At 37.3% G+C, this 19,656-nt stretch overlaps 1 long non-coding RNA gene across 1 annotated transcript in view; it reads right to left on the bottom strand.

Annotated features, from left to right (window-relative positions):
- LOC141380320 (uncharacterized) overlaps nucleotides 1-19,656 on the bottom strand; it is a 371,642-nt gene that overhangs the window by 68,502 nt on the left and 283,484 nt on the right. The window lies entirely within an intron of this gene.

Raw genomic sequence — 19,656 nt, 5'->3', positions numbered from 1 at the left:
GAGATACCCAACACGCCGCTCACCAAACTCAGCGCGCGCGCACGAGAGGACGGTTTCAAGCTCCCCTCTCTGTGAATTGATTCTACTATGAGCCTACCCGAATCGGAGCGAGAAAAGACTGAGGTATACATACACAAACATAAACTTTTAATCGTTCAAATATTACAATTACACTCACTCTAATCGATCAGATATGAGTTTAATAATATATTTAATGTATATTTTGTTTCAGAAAGCGAATCCTGACGTAATTAACGACGGTTTTCCCTCCGCATGTTGTTCTCCACATAGTCGCCCCCCCTCCGTCGCTAATGGAACCGTCCACAATTTATTCCAGGGAAAGACTGACAGTTTTTTGGGTCATGAAGCAGCTGTTCAAGTCAGCAGCCGTTCCCCCCTCCGCTAGAATAAGAAATTAGTCCATTTTAAAGTAAATAACTAAACCCCGAAGCTGATAAGGGAGCGTTATAAAATACTGTGCCGTTCTGATTTTACGGAGAGAATGGACTTAGGATAAAGACGCAATAAATGTGAATGTCCCTGTCCCATCATATTATGGAAATGTGAGATCTAAATATTTTGGAGGGGGAACAATAGATGCTAAGGCCTAGACAATAAAAGCGAGCGCTACACTGTCATCAGCTCAGTAAAACAAACCTTCTGGGTATTACGGATATTTTCAGTGTGGTTAATCTAAAGAATGCATGTAATTTACTGAATTGATGACCTTTAGAGTGTAATAATGTTTGAGGAGGCGTATATTTGTGACTTTTGTCATCCTTAACCTAAATGACTTTCATTTCACCTGAGATAAATTCAGCTAGCAAGGGGTTACTCTAAAAACTAGAGGAAATAAAAATAACATGCAGCACTAAAATAAAGCAAAAATTTAATTTAATATAGACCATTTTGAGGGATGTAAACAAAAACAATGGTCCCAACGTATTTCCTGTCTAACATTTTTAATTTCAAGAGCTTCCGAGAATCCAAAAAGAGTCAGAAATTGATAAATAATGTTATGATAGCCTTTCTAAGATTAAATTATGTTTGATTTCCCTCTTTTAACAGTTATGAAATAGTTTGATAACAAGCAGGAAATGTTCATGGGCCAATGAAATGACCACTTTAAAAAGGTCAATATAATCATGTGTGAATTATTTAGCTTTATGAAATTACACTAACCGAGTCACCAGTGGATGAAGTTTTAATGGCAGCATTTCTGTTGCTTTTATAATTCTGTTATACCTTGTGCTCATTACGAGTTATTACTTGTTGTTTTAGGTTATGAAATACAGGTTAGTAAAAATTGTATATGAGACAATGTCACTTTGATGGTGTGGTGGCGCAGTGGTTAGCGCTGTCGCCTCACAGGAAGAAGGTTGCTTTTTCGATCCCTGGCTGGGTTTGCGTTTTTGTGTGGAGTTTGCATGTTCTCCCCATGTTAGCGTGGGTTTCCCCCACAGTCCAGGGACATGTAGTATAGGTGAATTAAAGAAACTAAAGCCGACAGCCAGCTCTTTGCAATTCTCACATGGTCGCCCACTGAAGCTAAGCAGGGCTGCACCTGTTTAGTACCTGGATGGGAGACCACGGGGGAAAGCTAGGTTGCTGCTGGAAGTGGTGTTAGTGAGGCCAACAGGGGGTGCACAACCTGTGGTCTGTGTGGGTCTAAACGCCCCAGTATAATAAAGGGGACTCTATAGACAAATTATTGGTTTGTAAACAATCAGGATGTACGTGCAGAAAAAAAACGGGAGCGCTAGCATTTACAGTGAGGAAATGAAACGGTACAGAGTTTGTTGTTGTATTCGAGATATGTTATATTGATTATATTGACATAATGCTTTCAGCGTGTTAGAACAGCTTGTCACCCAGTGATAAGTACGATTATTTGGCAAAATTAATGTTAAATTGAGCGGCGTTCGTCTGACAGGTCCATTTGCGATAGCACCCTACCAATGGATACTGGTTAAGACAAAATTGCCAGACATCCAGCCCGAAATATACAACTATCTCTATGAAACTCTAAGTGATTTTACGAGAGAGAAGTTAAAGGCCTACAAGTCTTTGGATGCCAACAATTTTGTTCTATGTGGTCATGTGCAAGAAATAATGTTCCATGATTTCCAGATTCAAAACTATGTAGTGCTAAAAACCGAGGTACTGCCTAGCCAAAGACAAGGAAAGAAGACAGAGCTATACAAGGCTTGGATAGTCATCAACAAGCAAAACAACTGCATTCTGACAGCAAACTACACCTGTAGGGCAGGGTATGTGAACTTACATTTTTACATTTTATTTTAAGCATTCAGTGTCTGCAGTTTAATGAACCATATTTAACTGTTTTTTCTGAAATCATTGCTGCAATCAAAACGAGTAATGTGTATGAATCAGCATAGCATGAACTTACCTGATATGAAATGAGAACTGCAGAGTCAAGCATTTTTGATTAGGTCCTCACTCCATTCAGCTCTTCTGATGGCTGTTAGCCAAAGACGTCTGCGGTTGGCATTAAAAGCAGTGTGGTGTATGGTAAAATTTAATTTCTCTGTTTTTGGTCTTTCAAATTTGGCATCCTACTGCAGAAACACGACATGTTCGCTACAGCTACCGGTCTTTTTTTGCAACCGGTATGTGTGGTTGAACCCGTGTGACGTCATGTGTGATGTAGGTTGATAACTCTCCCATACTGCTCAGAGAGCGTAGTCTTTCGGATGAGACGTTAAGCCAAGGTCTTGACTCTCTGTAGTCGTAAAAAAAAACACAAGATGTCCTTTGAAAAGAGTAGGGGTTTCATTTTCTGTCCATCATGACCTCCTAACCATCCCCATGTCAACTATTACATTGCAATGACTGTGTTATAGATATTAAAATATATCCTTTTGTTGTGTGCAGCTGATGATAACAGCGTATACAATGTTTTGAAATGGCTGTTTTCAATTTAAACGATCCACACAAACTCCACAAAAAGTCAAAAATTTTAAATCCACCACACTTAATCTTATTAATCTTTTGTGAACAAAATAGAAACATTCCAGTGGAAATTTTTACTCCACTTTTCAGAGAAAACAAATGTGGAAAAAATACATTAGTTTTGTAGTTGTACTGCACTTTTTATATTAAAACAACAATACATATTACTAAAAATATACATTTATTTTATTAATATTATAAAGTGGGTGACACTGTGGCTCAGTGGTTAGCACTGTCACCTCAGAGCAAGAAGGTTGCTTGTTCGAGTCCCGGTTGGGTCAGTTGGCATTTCTGTGTGGAGTTTGGATGTTCTCCCCATGTTCGTGTGGGTTTCCTTCAGGTGCTCCAGTTTCCCCCACAATTCAAAAACATGCACTATAGGTGAATTGAATACGCTAAAGAGACTGTAGTGAATGAACGTGTATGGATGTTTCCCAGTACTGGGTTGCAGCTGGAAGGGCATCCGCTGTGTAAAACATATGCTGGATAAGTTGGCGGTTCATTCTGCTGAGGCGACCCCTGATAATTAAAAGGACTAAGCTGAAGGACAGTTAATGAATATTATAAAGTACTTTATAGATTAATGCAATTAAAACAATATTTAATTGTTATATAAATCAGAATATCAACAACAACATTTATAATGTGTCTACAGATTCAACACTGGAAAAAAATATATTATGTATTTAGGGCATATAAACATTCACAAATGTATTTGTGGGTACGCCATATGGATATTGACAAAATCAATCAGACGAGGGACAAAACTTTGTACAGTTGTCTGATCGTGCAAAAATGTTATTATAAAAAAAGAAAAATATGACAAATAATATACCATGGTAATTTATATGCATATAAATCAAATAATTATTAAATAGATCATTATTAATAATAATAATAATAATTACAATAATTATCTAGAACATAAAACAAAATTCAAGTCTCTGAAACAAGGAAAAGCTGGCACAAATGTGAAGTCTAGGTCACTTCACACAAGTTGATTGGTTGCACTTGTTGCATAAGCGGCATCGGTAATCTCTGCCCACAGCTTCTTTTATAAATCAAGGTTAATCTGGATAAATCTGCCGATACCTGAATCTTGGATATCCTGTGTGGTTTGTACTGCTCAGAGATTCATGAATAATTCAGTGTGATTTTATATAGAGTTATTTTTGTGGTGCAGATGCTTTTTTTCCTTATTTATTACACGGTTGTGATATATTGTTTTTAGTATGAGATCGGATTGATTCTTTTTGGGATTTTTGGTGCATTTTATGGTTTTATGGTCAGTGTCACTCAGTCTACAAACAAACAAACAAAAAAAACCTACATGATGAATAATGGTTAGGGGCGGCACGGTGGCTCAGTGGTTAGCACTGTTGCCTCATAGCAAGAAGGTCGCTGGTTTGAGTCTCGTCTAGGCCAGTTGGCATTTCTATGTGGAGTTTGCAAGTTCTCCCCGTGTTCGCATAGGTTTAGTTTGCAAAGTCCAAAGACATGCGCTATAGGTGAATTGTTTTAAAGGGCACCTATGATAAGAATCGTCTTTTGTAAGCTGTTTGGACAGAACTTTGTGTAGGTATAGTGTGTCCACAGTCAAACTGAAGTGTAAGAAACAAAATAAGTTTTTTTTTATTTCCTGACATCAAAATGGGATCTTAATCCTTCCCATTTTGAGTCCACAGCAACATGACATAGAAGTGCGGTTTCCCCATCCACCGAATTGATTAACAGATGCGTATTAACACGTCTCCGTAGTAACACTTATAGTCATATCCACAAGACAGGACATGTGCAAAACAACTGGGATTAAAAAATCTGTTCAGCTCTTTGTGATCATCTGCACCTCAAGAATTAGTTTTACAAGCTTAAAACATTTTTAAAATGCATGCAGTTTGTAATAAGGATTATAAAATCACTACATAATTCATCACCAAAGCCACATAGTGTCAGTACAGTTATAAAAGAAGACGCTTAAATCCTGGTTTGTGGAATTAAATCTGGTTTATTTTGTACATTAACATAACAGATGTCCATACAGCAGTGGGTATTAGCATGTATCCTGTCTCATTTGCTGTGCAAAAACAGTGACAAGCTAAACATGTGTGTGCGCACATGCACGTGTACAAACTTTATAATGACATTGTGTGTGACTCATCATTGCAGAAAGGCTTGAATTAACTCCACAACAAATATATTAAAGGGCTATGAAACCCCCTTGTTTCAGCAGGGTGTTTTCACACCTCTACTTTGGAAAAAGTCAGAAAAGTGGGCGTGTCCAGCTCTGTTTAGGGGGGAGTGTCGTAGGAAGAAAAGAGGCTTGGTGTGGGAGTGTCTATTTGGGCACGCTGAATTTCAGAGTCAAAACACACAACCACAGCGGACAATGTGACTGTGTTTACATGGACATCTGTAGTCGAATTATTTGCCAAATGATTAAATGGTGGACTTTAACTGCAGTTTGGCTCTTTCATTTAGGGAATTCATTCATGTCCCTCCCGACAAACGTGATATTTGATTCGAGGAACTGCTCTAAGCGTGTATTTTTCATGCAATGTTTGATACCGCACGGCAAATGAGAGAAAAAAAAACTCTGCATTTCCTGGAAACTTAGATGCCCACGGCAGGTAGTGTCAGAAAACCGCGTGTGTTATTCCGGTCACAAAATCCAACACGAGGTTATAGTTTAATTGTAACTGTTAGTGCTAACTTGTTTACACTCGGTGCAATAGTTTGTTTGATACGAATAAAATACAAACTGAATAAACAAAGAGCACTGGTCGCTCACTTACCAAATCTGTAGAGACAGGACAATCCACAGCAACTAGAGCTGCGTCTTTATTTAGAGGAGACTACAAGCCAATCCGGATCTCAGCGTTTGCAGATGAGAACAGCTCTCAGGTAAACAATAATCCTCCTTAGACACGTAAGTTATTGTTGTCGTGCGTCGCGTACACTGTTAATCCACACGTGACGCCAGCTGCGCTCTCACAGAGAGAAAATGAAAACAAAACTTAACTGCAGCAAACTATAAAAGCAACACTTCACGCTTGTTTTGCCAATACAACGTGGCGTCTCTGCCGTCTACACTCTGACAGTAATGAATATTAATGAAGTTGCACAATAGAGCGCGCTGATTGGTTTGAACCAAGCCCTACTCATGCATTAATGCAACACACCGTAAGACGTAATAAGACACACTCTGGCACAGACGCCCAGTCTGCAAGCTGGAATACAAACGCTATTATGTCATAGCCGTGACGCAGCTTCAAAAATTTGTTTCAAACTGAAAGTACGAATTTGCTTGAAATAACGCAAAAACAACCAATTTACACTTTTTAGTGAAATATAGGTGTCCTAATAGTGTTTTCAGCAGTGTGGGACACATATACGACTGTCAACAGCTCAAAAAATGTGTATTGGTGTTTCGTGACCCTTTAAATAATAGTTGGGAAAGTTCTTACTTTAGTAAAAGAGATCTGCTTCATTCTTGTCTGTCACTGTGCTGTTTATCTACGCAATACAAACGGATATCTGACTGCCACATGGGAGGGGAGAACTAGCTTATTTGCATTAAAGGAACAAGCAACTAAAACAGCTACAATGTCCTAAATTTCCCAGATTTAAAAAGGTATAATAAATAATCTGATGGGTATGATGAGCTGATACTTTACAGACACATTCTTGAGACACAAAAGACTTATGTTAAATCTTGAAAAAGGTGTAAAATAGGTGCCCTTTAAAGTTTTAAGTGTAGTTTTTAAGATTATGTGATCTTTTAGTCTTTCGGAAAAGAACAAAATGTAATTATTTCATATTAAACTCACATGTGTTAAATTTGATTAAAACAATACAATGGATATGACAGCTGAATACAACATAATCAAAATTCTCTAAAATGTCTGCAAAGTTGCAGATGGGTAAATAAATAAGTATATTGTAGGTATTTTCATAAATTTAAGTGCTGTTAATGCTTGACATATAGCATTAAAGTGTTTGCGGTGACTCAAGTTCGATTCTGACATTAAAAGTGCCAAAACCCATAAAACATTCCAGTTGTGTATATCTCAGTGTCTGTGAATATGTAAGTAAATGTACTACTCTTTACGTAACATATAAATACCCATGAGATCACATTGATAAAAGAGCATCTCAGATTTCACTCAAGATACTATACACATTTGATGTCAGATTTAGCTGCTGACTTTTACCCCTAGCGTGGCAGCGGATGTCAGCATGGTCTGTATTAACGCCTCTCCCCAACTCTATCTGTCCAGCATCACCAGTCAGCAACCGCCAGCCGTTCCTCCTTCAGTCTGTAATGAAGATCATATGTTTAGCTGGTGCTGAAACATGACACGAGACGTCCACATCAAATAAAAGCTGCTGCCAGCAGTGGGGCCTGCAGGATCTGTCCCGCTCCGGGAGAATGAAACCATATCTCCATAGGCCTGCAACACAAGCCGTTAAAGTAAAAAGGGCCCCAGTCCCCCCCCCAAAAAAATCTCAAACCAACCAAACTGGGGATGAGTTCACTTTTGCTTTGTCGAAAGTTGAGGTTGGACACATACTGTAGGATTTGCATATTAGATTTATTAGACATAAAGATTTAGTCAGGGCAGTGCTAGATACTAGATGTTAGACTTAAGCTCAATGTATGCTTCTAAATCCGATATCCCATGGTGCATTTGCAATGTTGTTCTGCCAATAACGCTTCCGAAATGCTAGTAGCCAGTAGGGTTTCTATGTTCCTCTGTGTCAAATTTCTTTGCCAGTGTTTTGAGTTTATTGGTGAAATGTTCGATGCTATTGTAGGTGAAATTTAAACTAGGAAAAAAAGAGTAAAGAACTTCTGAACTTTATTCATAAAAAGCTCAAAACTAAAGTATCCATCCTTAGGTCCTCCGCAGAACTAAAGACTTCTTAAACACTCACCCTACCGGCCTCGATCCACTCCCATGGCTCTTGGCCTCACTCACACTCATCACAGCTTTACCAAGCCAGCTAATCACAGATCTTGTGCTTTGCATTGTCATAATTTGGTCCTTGTCAGACTACCGCAGACTAAGTGTGTATTACTGTGCGAAGACTATGCCAGACCTACCATGTAAAATGAGAGCAAGCTTAGTGTACAATTTCATGTAAAAAGTCTTATATTTAAAGGGCTGTCTATGCACGAATATTTTCATAGTTCCTATAACTATTCGAAGAAGTACTAACTTTTTTGCTGTGTTTACATTGTGGGAATTGGGAATGGTTTTAGCACTAGAAATGCCTTTTGGGGGGAATAAATAGCCTTATTTAGGAGTAGGGTTTACCTTGCCCAATGGAAAAAACTAACTAACTAACTAATGACGTAAGTGTAACATTGATTGGATGAATACATGTAATAGAAAAACAGACTCTCACCATTGTTTGAATACATAGTTTGAATAGACCTACACTATTTAAGAACTAACTTCATAGATGTGGGAAACAACAGTACATGGAGCAACACCAGTGTCATCCTCAGTCATCTACACTGTTGAAAGTCATGCATAAATGACATGCTTGTTGTCTGGTTTATGGCACTTGAGAGTTCCAACTTGAGCAAGTAGATAAATGCAAGTTGAGCAAAGTAGTTTAGTGGGAAATGTACTTGTGGCTAGTTATTTAATTGTGTGCAAAAGCTTGGCAAACAGGATTTCCTCATTCAAGCACAGGTGAAACTTGGTCTTTGATGCCCAAAATAGCTGTACAAAGGCATTACAAAAATGGCTGCATGAACATAATTTCCTTGAGAAGTAGCATTAGAATTTAATTTTGAAAGGAATGAAAATGAGATTGTGGTGAATTTAGTTGCCTTCAGTATATACTGTTGTTTAATCTGCCACAAGGATGAATCACAAACAGTTGATTTGAAGCACAGAAATGTATAAAAATGTTATAGACTTTGTACTTGATAGCTTAAACGAGGGACAAAAGTACAATTTCAAGAATAAGTTTGATTATTGTAAAGAGGTGGTTTCACTAAAAGCATTTACAGTCAATTAACAAACTTGGACTACACAGCAGTTCAGTTTAGGAGGCCTGTTATACCTTTTAAGAATGTATAAAACACCCCATGAAGGATTTATTATACTATACTTTAGTGTTTCTCAGCCATGTTGGTGAAAGACCACCTGCTCTGCACATTTTTCCTGTCTCCTTAATTAAACACACTTGATTCAGATCATCAGCTCATTAGCAGAGACAGAAAGACCTGTAATGGGTGTGACAGACAAAAGAGACATCTGAAACATGCAGTGTTGGTGGCCCTCCAGAAACGTGGTTGAAAAACACTGCTCTGGTTTTCCATTTTGAATGGATACAAAAGCACAAATTTTTGAGACTCTTTAAATGCAATTTAGGTTTTGCTCTCCGACTCTTTACAAAACAATTTCTAGATCAGGGGTTCCCAAACTTTTCAGCCCACGACCCCCAAAATGATAATGTCAGTGACTAGCGACCCCTAATATCATCTGATGTGGTTATAAATACAGTGGTTAGAAATGCAATGACGCACACACACCATAGACCCAAGTCTTTTCTTCGTTTATTTTTTTTTATGTTTGTCAGTGCTGTAAAAGTGCCAGAAAGTTTAACCTGCTGTTATAAAATCAATCTGCTTCATCTGATGCTAATGCTGTGTCTTTAATGTAATTACCCCAGGGGTCACAATCCAATAGAACTAGTAATTATAAGCTACTATAGTAACTGTATACAGTAGTATATAGTAACTATAAAAAATATGATAATTGTTATGGTTTAATAAAAATAAATAGATTTTTGGAAATCACCAGGTGACCCCCCTTCATTGTCCCGCGACACCTCGGAGGGTCCCGACCCCCACTTTGAGAACCACTGCTCTAGATGTCCATTTTTAATGGATACAAAAACACAAAATTTAGGCTCTTTAAGTGCAAATTAGTTACAGCTCTCCAACTCCTTTACAGAAAAACTATACTCTAGATCAGGGGTTCTCAACCTTTTTAATTTCGAGGCACACTTCTTTCTCCAATCAATTTTTAAAGGCCCACCTGTCTGACATTGTCTTTAAAATTTTTGTATAAATTGCTCTTATAAACATTTATTTATTAACAAAAATATTTACATTTGTTGTGCCTTCTATTATTTTATGTAAAAATATTTAAATATTATATTTAATGTTTAATATTTAAATATTTAATAATATAAAATATTTAATAATACATATTAAATATCTACTATTTAAAAATATACTACGAACGGTTGAGTTTGCAGCTTGATATTATTGGGAGATTGTTGTTAGGTACAGTGAACAGCTCTGCCAGAATGTGTCTAAAGCTCTTCTTTAAGTTTATTTTGCAGTCTATGGCAGAAACTCCACTGAGCCTCGCATCCATTATAAAACACTCGCAAGATGTTAATTTGGACAGCTATGCAGATATATTAAATTGTTCACACAAAACATAAAGAGAGACGATCACTTCATGCAGAGTTTAAAGTAATCAATCTCAGAACAGGAGAAAGTGCATTACTTTAATAATTTTATTATAGGATATTAACAATTGAGAGCTATTAATATTGAGAGCTATATTTTAAGCTCGCGGCCCACCTGTTGGATCACTGAGGCCCACTAGTAGACTGCGGTCCACCGGTTGAGAATCACTGCTCTAGATGTCCATTTTTTATGAATACAAAAGCACAAAGCTCTTTAAATGCAAATGAGGTACTGCGCTCCGCTGTTTTGCAGAAAAATGGGTGCGGGGGCACTTTACAGCCTATGTCTCAAATACTGTCAGGACAAAACATCTGATTGGTGGTATCATGCCTATTGTACGGCATTGCAGTTTTTCACCACTATGAATGTATATTCTCTGCATGCATTTTAAACAACCCAAGCTCATTCTGGAAACTTTCCACGCGAGAACAGCGCGGGCGCGGATCCGCGAAAACAAAAACCGCTCGAATACGTACCTCCCGGGACGTATCTCGCGGCCCGCAGAAACGTCCGCGGGGCTACGTTTCCACAATGAGCCGGGGTTGATTTTAAAGCCTTGCCATTTTATAATCTTTATGTACTATGTTAGCAGATTCAGTTTTTATATACATTATTTGTTGTTGAGCATTGTTATAATTTGTAGAGCCAACATTTACATTTCATATCTGACAAATGATATACAGCATACCATAAGTAAAAAAAAAGATGAATGTCTTGACGGGCAGTGCAAATAAAAGTATAGTATTATTGATGTATTTGGCAAAATATAATTTTTTGTTTCAAATCTGCAAGCAGTTATTTGTAAGTTAGTGGAAATGAAAGCATTCGAACATGTTTATCCAGCAAGGCTAGTTTAGCCACAATTAACTGGACCAAAATGTTTACACGGAAGTCAGTTGCGTATATTTGTATTTGTTCTGGAACAAGCACACACCTTGTAATTGTCCACATGAACCTTGGCGTAGGTGTAATTTTCTTAGTTGAACCAACTGAAAAGAGTTCAAGCGGAGGTATAGGACTCAATCAAGACGATCTAATCCCATCAGCCTCAGCACAGTTCTTGCGGCTCATGTAACATCCATTTACATTTATTTATTTGGCAGATGCTTTTATCCAAAGCATCTTAGGCCGTGCCCTCACTACGCCACTGTCAGACTACCAAAATTGCTGTACAGCTCACATTACACAATCTTTTATGTCTTCTGTCATGTTGTTGTAGGAGAACACATAAAGCATAAAAGAGCAAAAAAGAGGTGAACAAACTACAGGAGCTTTGGTCAAGATGTGTCCTATGCATTAAAACTCACAGAAAATACACACAAAAATCAATATGGACAATTTATATTTATAGCTTATGTCAACCTCATTCATTCATTTTCTTTTCGGCTTAGTCCCTTTATTAATCTGGGGTCGCCACAGCGGAATGAACAGCCAACTTATCCAGCATATGTTTTATGCAGCAGATGCAGCTGCAACCCATCTCTGGGAAACATCCATACACACTCATTCATACTCGCACACTAATGACAATTTAGCTCACCCAATTCACCTGTACCGCATGCCTTTGGACTGTGGGGAAAACCAGAGCACCCGGAGGAAACCCACGCAAACATGGGCGAGAACATGCAAACTCCATACAGAAACGCCAACTAACCCAGCCGAGGCTCGAACCAGCGACCTTCTTGTTGTGAGGCGACAGCACTACCTACTGCGCCACCAAGTCGCCTCCTTTGACAACCTACATATTGTATTTCCATTTTGAAATATTTGTGTACAGATGACATTACAAAAACAATCCCTGTTCACATAGACAGGATAAAACACAAAAAAAGCTGCATTGAGCATGCCGGACCAGTTGATGGTGATGTCATTTGAAAAAAAATAAATAAATACTATAAGCCCTATCATACGCTCAAATTTTGCTAGTTTCAGCCTGGCAAACGTGTCATTTTCACACCCTGCACTGTGTTGCTTAAATAGTAAGTGCATTTTTGAGGCTAACTTGAGGTAACTGACATAGACCATGTCAATTAGAAGTTGGTCTAAAGTCAATGGTGTATTTTTCTGACATTGTTTGAAGAGCGTGTTAAGGCTGGTTTATACTTCTGTGTCAAGTCATCGGCATGACCCACATTATTGCTCTCCAATACCACTCCGAAATGCTAGCTGGCAGTAGGTTTTTATGTTCCTCTTGTTTTCACTACCTTAATGTATAAGTAGATTAAACTCGCTCACTCTGAGGCAGGATCAAGCGGACATGCAACAGGTGAACACAAAACATCAGTTTCTATCTAGAGCTACTTCACAAGACTCGACACTTTAAACATTCGCTCCAACAGGTTCGTGCGGCTCCAATACCATGGATACAGACAAGCTGACTAATCACAGAGCTTGCGCTATGCATCATTGCGACTTGTACTTACATTTTTTGAGAGGTGCGCATCAGCCACGGCAAGGGCTATGCGACTGCGCGAAGGCTGTGCTGGATCATACACATTGCTTGAAGCAGAAGTGTAAAGCAGCCTTAGGTGATATGCGCCTCTGCAGGTCCAAAACACGTACATGTTGCTTATTACTCACACACAGATGCACAGTAGCACACAAAGTGAGGGGTGAAAGTGAAAGTGGCGGGGTTATCCAATTTTTATGTCATTCAGGTGTTAAAGAAAGCTCAACAGATAACATCTCACATATCCCATCCTCTTTTTGATTAATTTCAAACCCTTCTCTCAGGATCTCGGTATAGGGTATCTTTGGCAAAGACCAATAGATTTAATTTTCACTTGTTCTTTGTGCTATTGAGTTGTTGAATTTTAATGGAAAGACGTAGCTTTTAACATTGTTAATATTGATTAATGTTTGTATTAAGTGTGTGATAGGATATATATACATTGTAAATCTAATACACTGGAAAACAAATTGTCCTAAAAGGGAACAATAAAGTTTACAGAAACATATCTTGAAATAAGAAAATTAAAGGATTAATATGTATATACATTATATACATATAACATTATATAAATATATATATATATATATATATATTGTCCACCTGTTGGGTTTTAAAAGCATATGCTTCACCATAGGTGCATAAGAATAGGAAGTTCGGCATAAGCATTGGATAATGGGCATGGCAGCTCACAATTTTTTGACCACACTTCGTTGTTTTTGTTTATTTATTTATTGGCTGGAATTTAAAGCTGAATTTAGAAATAGTATTGAAACAAACCTTTGCACTTAATAAATTCCATTACAGAATTAAATATGGGATGGATGTCTTGAGTAGAGTGGGTCCAAAACGACCACTGCTAATTCTGGCATTGTTGTATTGGTTGTCAAGTGCTTGTTCATGCCTATGGCAATCATATTATAAATGTTTTGTAGCTAATATTGAGATGATAAAGGGGTTGCTTATAAAAACTTGCACTGTGAAACCTGTTTTTAAATAATAGCATTTTCATGCCCTCCAAAACACCATTGTTGTGTAAATGAAGGGCCAAATCCCACTTTTGTTAAAAACATGTAAATTTGTCATGTAAATGCCCCTATATTGTCGATCGCTTTTATAAACATTAACATCCAGATTTTTTGAAAAGCTGCTTTAAAATATATTGTGAAAAGTGCCATACAAGTACAATTTTACTTTACTAAATGACACTTTAGAACAATACCATACCTGCCAACATTTGGATGTGAAAATTAAGGATAACCTCACTTTAAAAATGCACAGATCCGTAATAAAAGCATTCAATTGCTTTCTTAACTGTTTATGCTCATTTATGACTAAATTTGTTGTGTTTAAAAGAAAACCCACCAAGATCGACATAATTATTATAATTATAATAATTTAATGTCTGTTTGAACACGAACCCGAAACCCAGAGTATTCACTTTTGCTCCACATCTAATTGCGTGTACAGAATCTGTTTGGGAAACAGCGTCTATTTATCAATATGGAGTTAGTCTGACAGTCACGCACTGTACATGAACTGTTTTGAGGAATGCATAGGAGGGGCAAAGGTGCCTGTAATGGAAAAGAAGGGAATCCTGCCGTTTTTATATTTATTTTAAAATGTTTTCATGCCTAAATAAAATGAAAGCACAGAACAAATTCAGTTTTAAGAGCTAGAGGCGTCCCCTGTTGGTTCGGCGGTATGGGACACATATAGGGAGAATTTGCTCTGTAATGTTAATTTCCACTCCAGACATCTCAAATTGGAAAAAGTCATTTCCGTGGGAGAGAGAGATGATTTGTTGGAGGTTTAGGGGATGGGGGGTGGGAAGTCGGAGGGAGTTGCGTGCAACGTATCTGAATAGCTGGGAGGGATGAGAGGAGTGCGTAAAGTATTAAGGACTGGGCAGGAGATGCGCGATTTCTTGAAGATTATCATTTGTTTACAGACATCCGAGAGTCTCTATGCATTTGCGGGAGACTCCCGGAACTTCCTGGGAGACTTGGTATGTCTGCCACCCTTTGATTGAAAATACAGGAGAAATACTGGGTTAAAACCTTTATGGGATGATAGCGGGAAAAACGTGAGGGTTGACAGGTATGCCCTACATATTCGTGAAACCTTTTTATTCTAAAAGTCTGGAGTGGGAAATGGTTCTTTATTAATACATTTTTAAAAAAGAAATACTAAAATAATATTTAATGCCTCTCTCTAAGAAAACCCCATTTTAGAACCTTTATGTTCAAGCCCAAATTAGACTGGTTTTCCCCGTGCACTAGGGTGAATTCAAAGTTTACTTTGACCACAAGGTGTCAACACTGAACAATCCCATTGTTTCACAGTCAAGAGACAAACAACAAACTGTACAAGACAGCAAAAAAGTCACTCTTGTTGAAGAGTGCCCTGAAATCTAATTTAAAGAAATACAAACACATTTTTAGCACTCAGAACTTTTGCTTACAAAAAGTACATACACTGGACAAGGATGGATCTTCCTAGTGTGCATGTTTTGAACGTCTGCTTTTGTGTCAAGCTGTCCACTTGACTGCACATATGCTACACTACACATCAAAAATATAAACTTGAAGTACTAGCGCAATAACTCTTCTGTACTACAAAATTTTGTGTCGCTAGTGCTAGATCTCTGCCATGTTGTGCTACATGAACTCTAAAACGAAAACATCCAGGATACTTCCAGACACTTGGGCTGCGATGAGTGCTAGAAGAAACCTGAGCCCTGCTGTTTGTCAGACTCACACACGCACACACACACTGGCTGTGCCCAGATCAGATGTTATCTCTTGAGGAGGTGTCTACGGTGCGGATGGCTGCTGTATGATCAGGATAAACAGCAGCAGTGAGTATAATCCACTGCGCTCAGTCCGAGAGCCGTGTGGATTAGCCGCCTCTGGCTCTACTAGCCTCTTCACTCTACTTCCACACCTTGAAAAAAAAGCCTAATTGAGTCAAATCTCATTATTTGGGACCTGGACACTGAGACCATAATCAATTAGGCACTGGTTGTCTTTAAATGGATCGTACTTGTCATAGCCACAGCTTGCTCTGCTCTGTTGATTACACTAAACGGATGGGAGGAGGAAAACGGATTTGTTGTTTATCGATGGCAATCATTTTTATGGGATTTTGCTAATGTCACTTCTGAAGTCATTTATAATGTTTATGAGTTAAATGAGCAATTAATGGCACTTTCAGCAATTAGTGTACAAAATACAGGGCCCTGCAACTCTAAAATGCTGTTATTTTCCAAAAATTAAACTATGCAACCTAATGAAAAATACGTGCCTGAAGCAAAAGTTGCAAAAGTCATACTAGAGTAATTTTAAACAGCATCATTTTAAACTAAATATGGAAACGTTTCTAGGCATTTTAGCCATTCGCACAACAATAACGTTTTTGAGTAACAATAATACCGTTATTTTCTTTATGTAAACAAAATAAACAACAAAAAAAATTGCGAAAATGTCGACACAATCCAAATGTGTGCGAACTTCAGTCTATAGGCATGCATGAGTGCCTGAGAATCAAAACAACAACGACCGACTACCCTCTTGTTAATTCATGACGTATGAAATACTGTTTCCGGGTCTAAGCTGCTACTCATTTGAACTGAGAAAATTTTCGTTTATGATCTCTTTTTAGTTATATCACACATTAAAGTGAATTTGATATAAAATCTGCATTACAGACATCAATATTTTAACAATTTATTAAAAAAATAATCACTTTCTGGCCATCTGATATTAGGCATGGATATATATATATATATATATATATATATATATATATATATATATATATATATATATATATACACAACTATTACATAATTTTTCAAATGTTTATTATTAACATTAGTTAAGTCTCCCCATACAGTTTGATAGAGAGCTTGGACCCGGAAGCCACTTCGTGTGACATCACATTTAACAAGTGGACAGGACCACATGTTTGCAGGAGTGTAGTGTTACTTTCTTTAAATTGTCATCTACTGGTCTGGATGCAGCATTTTTAGTTATTGTCTCAGATTGGCTTAAATGAGATCACTTTTAAAACATTGTCACCTGTGTCCGAAACTTTGCAGTAATTCAAAGAAAACTCTTATGGCTTTGGGACATTGCAAAAAATGCTAACAAATAAATCTTGATAAATAGGGTATTTATATGCAAATGTTATTGCCTTTATAAAATATTTAAGCAAAACCCACCTCAAAAGTTATGCAAAAATGTATAACCTACAAAAAGTGGGCAGATTTTCTTCCTTAGAATTACAGCAAAAAATTGTGGACATCTTTTTTTTTTTGTTATGGTTATGGTTAGGCCTGGTGCCCACAGTATGCGCCATCTTCAACCAATGAAACAGAAGCTGCATCCCAAATCGCATACTTATGCACTATTCTACGCCATTTTGTAGTATAAATAGTACAAGTAGTGCGTTCACACTGAAAACTCTAAAAATAATAAGTGCACTTTAATTACCAGGATGATGCATCAGGCCCACATGTTGGATAAATTTATTTATTTTGGATGGTAAAAGCAAATTTCTCTTACGAGAGTGATTATAGCGCCTCCCGATGGTAAATGTGGTTATACTCATGGCAGGTATTATTTTATAATTTGGTTGTTTATTTCACTGATTTGGCAACCGTCAAATGTCATTAGGGAAACGGTTTGAATTACGGCTGAATAAAAAAACATCAGTGTGCCATTTGGGACGACACTACATACATATACTATCCTGTTGAGTGTGTAAGTGCATAAGTACATATTGCATGAGTGCATAGTGTATAGTGTGCCATTTGGGATGCAGCTAGAGCTTTTTTATAATGTTAAACCAGCCTGATCTCCTGAGAAAACGTAAGTATTTTACGTTTTGTCAATTTAGTAGCTAATTCGAACGATTTTAAAAAGGAGGCAAGGAACCCAACCCTGCCCCTAAACCAAACTGTCAATGGGTGATGAGCGAATCTTACTAAATTGTATGAATGAGATCGTACGAATTCATACAAATTAAACACTTAAACAAAAAGTTACGAATTGCCATGAGATTACGTTGTGTTAAACACACTCTTTTAGATTGGAAATGCTGGTGTTTCATTTAAAGTATGGATGCTGGCAACATGGCCAGTGATGGTGCATGGTCATGTATCATGTGTTTTAGCCGTAGTGTGGATGGAGATTCTTTTTCTGAACTGTAATAGAAATGCCAGTCTGGATGAGGAGCATTTTCATTCTATACAGCAAAAAAACACTAGTGTAAACTTTAGCTCATTCAGAGTGTTGAGCCAAATCAAACATCTCCAATTGTCTTTTCTCCTGTACTCATCTACACAAACCCACAATATTCAAGATCCACTTTTCATGAAAAACCCAGCATCATCATCGTCATAGCAACAAATTATTTGGCTATAATGGCATTTTTGGATGAGTTGAAAAGATCTCTGAAGTGGAACTGGCAAAAATGAGCACTTTAATGGGGCGAAACAGATATGCGGTGTTCAAAGCTAATTTTTACGCCAAGTTAATTGTACTTTAGATTATAGTTTGTCAAACATATCTAAAAGTTGTCGCTATAAGATCACTCGATTAATGTCTCTAATGCGTTAATGGAAAATACTTGCAGGCGATCTTGACTGTCTATATTAGTGACCTCTCACTTTTCAAGTGCACGTAATTTATACGTTTATTTGTTAAATGAGCTTTCATACCAATTAATGCTTTTGAACTACACAATTCGTTTTCACAGCTGTGAAACTTTAAAGTCTTTAAAAAGAAAAATGTAGAAGGCATTTCTTTTGACAACGAATTCGGGACTTTTCTTTCTTTCTGGAAATAAATGAAGCTCTGAAAAGTTGCGGTGTCCTTTTGGGATGGTGATGAAGAACAAGCTTTCACGAAGCTTTCAGGAGCTTTTAAGACTCCAAAAAGTTAAAAGGAGTTTCATCATCTTCTTTTATGCAAAACAAGCCTGAATATATAAAAAGTCTTGGGAGGAAAACGATTATGGCTATTAAGGGCTGAAGACTTGGTAGACAGTAAATCCCAGCATGACGCACCTTGAACACATACACACGTCTTCATTTACATATTTACATGCATAGGCAAACAGTTGTGAAGATGTATGCGTGGAGAACACTGAGTTAATGAAGACGTATTGCATTAACCGGTATATTCAGGGCTACATATTAATGTATATGTTTAACCTAATTGGAAAACCTTTTAGCTACATTTAAGGTACTTTACCATGTTTAAATCGTTTCCATACACATACGCTACTACAAATTTACAATTTTACCCCTTGAATTTTTAAGGTACCAAATCTTCAGCATTTAGCAGATGCTTTAAACTTTTTTAAAGGAAACAAAAGCTGTTTGTCTCTTATAATTACAGTGGGAGAAATAAATATTGAAAAAGTCTTTATTTTTCTCAGAAAGCATATTTCTAAAGGTGCTGTTAACTTGAAATGTGTATGTTGTAACATCCAAAGAAATCCATATATACAAAGAAAACAAATCTAATTAGTTCTCAAATTAAGTTATGTGTAATAAAACGAAATGACGCAGGGAAAAAAGTATTGAACATGTGAAGAAAGGAAGGTGTAGAAAGGCAGTGAAAGCCCAGACAGTAGCTGAAATGTCTCAGTAGTTATTCAGCAACCCATTTCATGTGACTTCATTTCAGCATTTCATGTGACTTCATTTTCCATAAAAGAGGCG

Source organism: Danio rerio, chromosome 22 (assembly GCF_049306965.1).
Source record: "Danio rerio strain Tuebingen ecotype United States chromosome 22, GRCz12tu, whole genome shotgun sequence".
NCBI lineage: Eukaryota > Metazoa > Chordata > Actinopteri > Cypriniformes > Danionidae > Danio > Danio rerio.
Note: the sequence above shows the minus strand (reverse complement) of the source record. Positions and strands in the feature narration are given on the sequence as shown.